The sequence below is a fragment of the Cannabis sativa genome, chromosome X, assembly GCF_029168945.1.
Source record: "Cannabis sativa cultivar Pink pepper isolate KNU-18-1 chromosome X, ASM2916894v1, whole genome shotgun sequence".
Lineage (NCBI taxonomy): Eukaryota > Viridiplantae > Streptophyta > Magnoliopsida > Rosales > Cannabaceae > Cannabis > Cannabis sativa.
This window is the reverse complement of record NC_083610.1, coordinates 1,900,091-1,907,684: the sequence shown is the minus strand read 5'-3', so window position 1 is coordinate 1,907,684 and position 7,594 is coordinate 1,900,091.

Below are 7,594 nucleotides of genomic sequence, written 5' to 3'. Positions count from 1 at the left end.
TATGGATTTTGTGGTCGGGTTACCTAGTGACCACGGGTATGTATGATTCCATCTCGGGGTAGTGGTGGACCGATTTACGAAGTCCGCCCATTTTCGCCGGTCGAACAACATTTTCGGTGGATCACGGGTTGGCGGACCGTACGTCGTGGGAAATAGTGAGACTTCACGGGGTACCAAAGTCTATAGTTTCGGACAGGGATCCGAAATTCACCTCCAAATTTTGGCAAAGTTTGCAACGGGCAATGGGTACAAAGCTAAAATTCAAGACAAGATTCCATCCTCGGACGGATGGTCGGTCGAAAGGACAATTCGGATATTGGAGGATATGTTGAGAGCTTGTGTTATGGACTTTGAGGGTTCATGGAGTAAATACCTACCGTTGATGAGGTTTTCTTACAACAACAGGTTACCGAGTACGATAGTGGTTGGCACCCTACGAACCGTTGTACGGTAGAAAGTGTAGATCCCCATCCACCGGATGAGACAGGGGAGAGGAAATACCTAGGTCGAGAGTCCGGCGGACCAATGAGGCAATAGAAAAGATAAAAGCTAGAATGCTTGCCTCACGGAAGCCAGACAGAAGAGTTACGCAGATCCGATACGTAGGGATGTTGAGTTCCGAGTAGGGGACCATGTGTTTTTGCGAGTATCTCCGATGAAGAGGATTAAACGTTTCGGGAAAAGAGGCAAGTTATGCCCTAGGTTTACAGGACCTTTCGAGATTCTCGAGAAGATAGGTCAAGTGGCATATCGGTTAGCATTGCCTCCAGCTTTATCGACGAGTGCACAACGTATTTCATGTCTCAATGTTGAGAAAATACGTTTCGAGACCCCTCTCATATACTCGGTTATGAGGGCCTTCGGCTTCGATCGATATGTCTTATGAGGAACAACCGGTGCGGATCCCGGATAGAAAGGATAAAGTCCTTCGGAATAAGACCATAGCGTTGGTCAAGGTCCTCCGGAGAAACGATGAGGTGGAAGAAGCCACCTCGGGAGCTAGAATCGTATATGCGAACTCAATTTCCGGAGTTATTCGAGGTTAGATTTCGGGGATGAAATCCTTTTAAGGGGGGATAGTTGTAAAGCCCGCTTAGTTAATTTGGAAATTAAGCAATTATTTATGATAATCAGGAAATTATTTATAGCTATTTAAATAATTTATCATTGTTATTTATGTAATTCAGATATGCATAATTATGTCATCGGCTAGCTTATATTTCGCATTTCCGTGTCCGGTATTTTGGAACGCGCGTTTGGCTCGGTAGAAATCACAACTTAGTATGTTAGTATTTTGGGGACGGGTTTTAGACATTGGGAATGTCGGGAATGGCCGGGAATTTAGAATGTCCCAAAAATACCTCTTTAGTATGAATTATGTGATTTTATGGTGGAGGGGCAAAATGGTCTTTTTGCCCCATTAGTGTTTTGTCTTATGTGATTTATTAAATGGGAAAAATAAATGTTTATTTTTATTATCTTGGCTGAATTAATATGTTAAATGTGTGAAAAACTCTTTTTCCCCTTAATTCAACACTTAGTCATATTTTAAAGAAATTCCAAAAAAAAAAACTCACACACACAAACACTCTCTCTCTCTTTCGGCCATCTTTGTGCAGCAAGGAGGAGGAATTTTCTTGGTGATTCAAGTCCTTCTTGTGTAGATTTTTGTGATCCTTAGTTGCTTGTAAGTGGTTCTCAACCTTTCTTTGTGTTCTTACTTGTTTTCTTGAAAAAAAGATGATGAATGCATGTGATTGTGGAATGTTGTTAAGCTTCGTTAATTAGTTCTTATTTTCGAGGTTAAAGCTTGTTAGATTAAAGTTATTTAGGTTGTTTTGAAGCATGATAGTTAGGTGGAGTAAAGCTTTGTTGTTTTTATGTAAAATAGGTGATTTTTGGATGAAATGGTTATGTTCTGTTGCTGTGTTATTGTTGATGTTTTTGATTGTTTTCAGAGGCTTAGTTAAGCTTGTTTAAGTGGGTTTAGATGGTTTTGATTGCATGCTAGCTAGGTTTGCTCAAGTTTGAGTTTAGAACTCAAAGCTTGAGCTCTAATGGTGATTTTTGAATTCGTGCAATGCAGGTGGATTTGATGCCTTGGATTTGTTCTAGGGGTAGTTTAGAATGTGTCCGGAAGGTTTCATGTGAATTGGGATTGAATTGAGCAAGTTATGAATTTTTGATGTTCACGCTGCGAGGAACCGAATTCCGCTGAGCATCCGAATTCCGGATGGGGTCCCTGAATTTTCCCGGCCGAATTCGGTTGACAGAACCGTCTGCTTGGGTTGGGGATTTTTCGAACCTAGTTTTCCTCGTTTTTGGGTTTTTAGGGGTATTGCCATGCTTTTTATCGATAGGGAAACTTTTAGTTTCAAGTTTTAGTCCGGAAGTGATTTAGCGTGTCACTTTATAGCGTTGTGATTTTTATGGTTTAGGAGCCGCAATGTCCGTAGTTCGGCTTCGGCCAAATAAAGTTGACCGCACACCCGAAATCGGAATCCGTGTAAGATTAGTATAACAAGTATGCATATGTAGATTACATGTTTAGCGTGCATGTAGGAAGCTGTTAGATTACATTAGATATGTATTTGGAAGCTTCGAACCACCCAACCCCGTCACGTCTGTGACAATTTTGGAGTATGACCAGCAACCGGAGTATGACCGGTTCGGCCGATCAGTGGGACACTGGTTGGTGGTTCGGTCTATTGACCTATCCCGTCGGTACAGGCTGGAGTATGACCGGCCGGAGTATGACCGGTTCGACCGATCAGGAGGATACTTGTCAATAGTACCGTCCCCTGAACGTTCAAAACTCAGTACCATGTTGGACATGGCAAGAGTGCTCGGTACCATGTTGGACATGGCGTAAGCGGGACTCGGTATCGTGTTGGACACGGCGGTCGGTTTATATATGTTGTTATTATGCTTTTCTTGCGAGTCCGTCGAGGCTCACAGTTTACGTTCATGTGTAGGTAAAGGCAAGGCTGTAGCTGATGGACCGTGACCGAGCATATGAGATTGTACATGTCGGGGCGGTTAGGCCTGGAGCGTGCGATCCTCGGGACAGCAGGGCTGAGATTTTGTAACTGTCGTTAGACGACTTTATTTTGATGTAAAAGTTGAATAGTAAAAACGTTTGTAAATATTTTTATCAATCGGGATCCCGAGACTTTTTGCAAAATGGTTTATAAGTTTAATGAAAAAGCAAAATTTTAATTAATCACGTTTTTCCATAAACCTCGTTGATTAGCAACGAGCTGCACAATACGTTTAAAAATCACGTAATACGCCTAAGTTAGTTAGGGTGTTACAATTGTGATTGCTTGGAATCCAAATCGTTTCATTGTTGATATTTTCAAATGCACAAGCCAATTTATGCATTTGAAAATAACAACAATGGATGGTACTTTTCAAAGTTTCCTGTCTGTTGTGTATGGATTTAATGACAGGCAAGGAAGATTAGAGCTTTGGAAGGATTTACAGACTTTGAAAACAGATGAGAGCTGGATATTAATGGGGGATTTAAATGCTATTTTAGGCAAAGATGAGAGAGTGGGGCACAAAGTTAAATACCAGACCGAAGCTGAGTTTGTTGAGTGCATTCAAGAATGCCAACTTGAAGACATAAAAGCCACTGGTACCTTTTTCACATGGACGAACCAACAGCAAGGTCAAGACAGAATTTTCTCGAAGATCGACAGAATCATGGCCAATCAAAAATGGTTAGATACTTACCCGAATGCTGAAGCTTCATTTTTGAATGAGGGAACTTATGATCATACCCCAGGTATTCTGTCATTATTTCCTAAATGGAAGTGTGGCAAAAAACCTTTTAAATATTTTAGGATGTGGAAAACACACCCTGAATATGATAGTAAGGTTGTTGATGTATGGAAACAACATATTGGAGGCACTAGTATGTATCAGGTGGTGCACAAATTGAAGGCCTTAAAACCTGTCCTTAGAGAGATCAACTAGAAAGGTTTCTCGGATTTGCAAGCTACATGGATACAAGCAAAGCAACTGCTAGATGAAACACAAAGCAAGCTGCACTCTGATCCATTAAATGAAGACTTACATGTTCAAGAATCGAATGCCAGAAATTCTTTTGTCTTAGCCCAGCAACACTACCACTCTTTTCTACAACAGAAAGCCAATATTAGTTGGTTGAGGGATGGAGACAGCAACTCAGCTCTTTTCCATGCGAGTATAAAACAAAGACACAGACAGAATCAAGTTTTCTCAATTGAAAATGAAGCTGGGGTAAGGGTGTTTGAGCCAGAACAGGTTACTGAGGCTTTCATTGCTTACTACAAGTCATTGTTGGGTTCCAAAATGGTTAGTAGGAAGAAAGTGTCAAACCAGATTTTGTGTAGAGGCCCAAAAGTTACTACTGAGCAGGCTGAGATGCTTAAAAGGCCATTTCTATGGAAGATGTCAAGAAAGCAGTGTTTGAGATAGCAGGGAACAAAGCACCAGGGCCAGATGGTTATTCCAGTTATTTCTTTCAGGATAATTGGGATTTGGTAGGCCAAGATGTGTTCAGGGCAGTCACATCTTTCTTGTCGTCTGGGAAAATTCTCAAAGAGATTAACACAACAGTACTCACTATGGTGCCTAAGATGAAGTGTCCAAACACTGTCAGAGATTTTAGACCAATAGCTTGTTGCAATGTTATTTACAAGATTGCAACAAAGCTATTGTGTTCTAGAATCAAATGGATTCTCCCTGAATTGGTCTCAAACTCCCAAGGAGGGTTGGTAAGGCATTATGGAAGGAAGTCAAACAAGGCTAACTGCATGATTAAGCTTGATCTCCAGAAAGCGTATGATACAATTGACTGGGATTTCTTAGAGGAGATGCTTGGAGGACTCCAATTTCCTTCTACATTCACTCAAACTGTGATGAATTGTGTGAGGACACCCAGATTCTCCATTATGTTTAATGGCTCCATTCATGGGTTCTTTGAGGCAAAAAGAGGTTTGAGACAGGGAGATCCCATGTCTCCTCTTCTGTTTGTGCTAGGAATAGAATACCTATCGAGAATACTTAAAGTGGTGGGTGACAAAAGTGACTTTCACTTTCATGAGAGATGCTCAACATTGAAGATTAATCATCTGGCGTTTGCAGATGATGTAATGTTATTCTGTAATGGGGATTTCAAAAGCATCCTATATATGCTTCAGGGATTAAAATTGTTTTCTGTCTCATCTGGTTTGCACCCTAACCCACAGAAGTCAGCGATTTATTGCAGTAACATGGCCCAGGAGGAGGTAAATAGAATCTTATTAGCCTCAGGTTTTACTCATAAAAGCATGCCATTTACTTATTTAGGGGTTCCCATTTGCTCTAAAAGAATCTCAGAAAATGAATGCACTGCTTTGGCTGAAAAAATGACTGCCCGAATTAGAACCTGGAGTTCCAGGAATCTGTCTTTTGCAACTCGAGTTGTACTAATCAATTCAGTTTTGATGGCTATTCATGCATACTGGTGTCAAATACTCATCTTGCCTAAGAAAGTGATTAGGCAATTGGAAGCTATCTGTAAGGCTTTTCTTTGGAAAGGCCAAGCTTGTGTTACAGGTCCGGGGCTGATTGCTTGGGAATATCTTTGTCAATCCAAAGCTGCAGGTGGACTTGGCTTTCGGAAAATCCATGAATGGAATCAAGCTGCAATGGGGAAGTATATTTGGGCAATAGCTCAAAAGCATGATAGTCTATGGTTGAGGTGGATCAATAGTGTTTACCTCAAAGAGCATGAATGGTGGAGTTATGAGGCTCCCTCTCAGAGTAGTTGGTATTGGAGGAGTCTGGTAACTCTCAAGGACAAATTTCGTGACATTGCAGGGCCCCAACTTTGTTCTCAGCAGCAAAAATACCAGGTGACTCATGGTTATGCTCTTCTCTGTCCAGTTCAGGGGAAAGTCTTGTGGTCCCAACAGGTTTGGGGGCGGTTGAATACCCCAAAACACTCTTTTATTTCTTGGTTAGCTATTCAGGGAAGGCTTCGCACCAAGGATAGATTAAGGAAAATGGGCATGAATGTTGATGAGCATTGTGAATTATGTGCTACACAGCAGGAGAGTGCAGAGCACTTATTTTTCCACTACAATACTGCTGTTGTTTGCTTGCAGAGGGTTAAAAATTGGCTTGAATGGCATGTCAAAGCTGATTCAATGCCTACTCTCACCAGGTGGCTTGGGAGATCAAAGATCAGTAGGTTCAGGAAAAATGTCCTAGCTGCTGCGCTTGCTGGTTTGGTGTATAATCTGTGGAAATCTCGCAATCTCAGTGTGTGGGAAAAGAAAAAACTGAATGCAGCAGAATTGTTTGAAAGGACCAGAAGTGATGTACTTCAAAGAGTTAATGCAATTTGGCCGAAAAAGGTATCAACTGAAGATACCAACTGGTTTCAAATATTGTGATTAGTAATGGAATTTGTTGCATGCACAGATTGTATAGATTCTAAAAAAAAAAAAAAAAAAAAAACAATAGTGAGAAGAGTTTTTAACTGATTCATCAAAAAAAAAAATCAGTTTGTTAAAAGTTCTTCCTGAACTATTGAAATTATTGGATTCAAGGACTCTTGTCTAATTCTATTCAATTTTACTAACACAACTATTATTCATGTACTAATTTCTACCTCATAAACTTTGATATCTATCAAATCGTGTCTCTAAATTTTCATTTATGTCAGGCTTCCGTTAGTAAAAATAAATAAAAGTCCTTAAATCCAACAATCTCAATAGTTCGGGAGAAAATTTTAATAGCTTGAAAAGTTTAAAGAAAATAATTTAATATATGTCAAAGTTAGGGAAGTAGAAATCCTAATTAGTCACAATTTTTATAAAAAACAATAAAATAAATTAATTATATTTTTACGAAGTTTCATGAAAGCAACATAAAAATAACGTCAGAGAAATACAAATATAAAACAACATGTTATAATATTGTTGTGAGAACAAAGTAAAAAATAATAGTTTGTAGTTTCATATAAAAGTTAAAATCTGTAAAAATATTTTAAAAAAGTTGTAAATCCATATTATTTGTAAATTGTTATTTTAATACATTTATATATTTATGAAAACAGCTCAAACATTTTTTAAGAGCAAAATGGCCACTTTCTATCAATATCAATTATTTTAGTTGTATCTATCTATCTATTACTACAAAAATGTCACCATTGGGTACTTTTTATAGAGCTTAAATCAAATATTCTTTGGATTGATTTAAGACAATTTCAAATGAAAATTTTGACTAAATATACTTACCTAATTTTCAAAAAAAATTCCTAAATTTATAATTACCAATATTTATAATTTAGGCCAACTTTAATGTTATCCTCAAATTACCCTCCTCATTTACATCACCTCCCTCTCTCTCTTCTCTTCCTATTTCTTCTTCCTCATCGGACCCCGTCGGACCCCATATCGGACACAATCGGACCTTGCATCGGACCCCACATCGGACCACCCCATCGGACCTACGTCTCCTACCTCGCAACCTTACAGATTCATTGAACCTCTCGGACCCCATCAGACCTACATCGAATGAACATCGGACCTTGCCCAAATCACAGATCTAACATTCT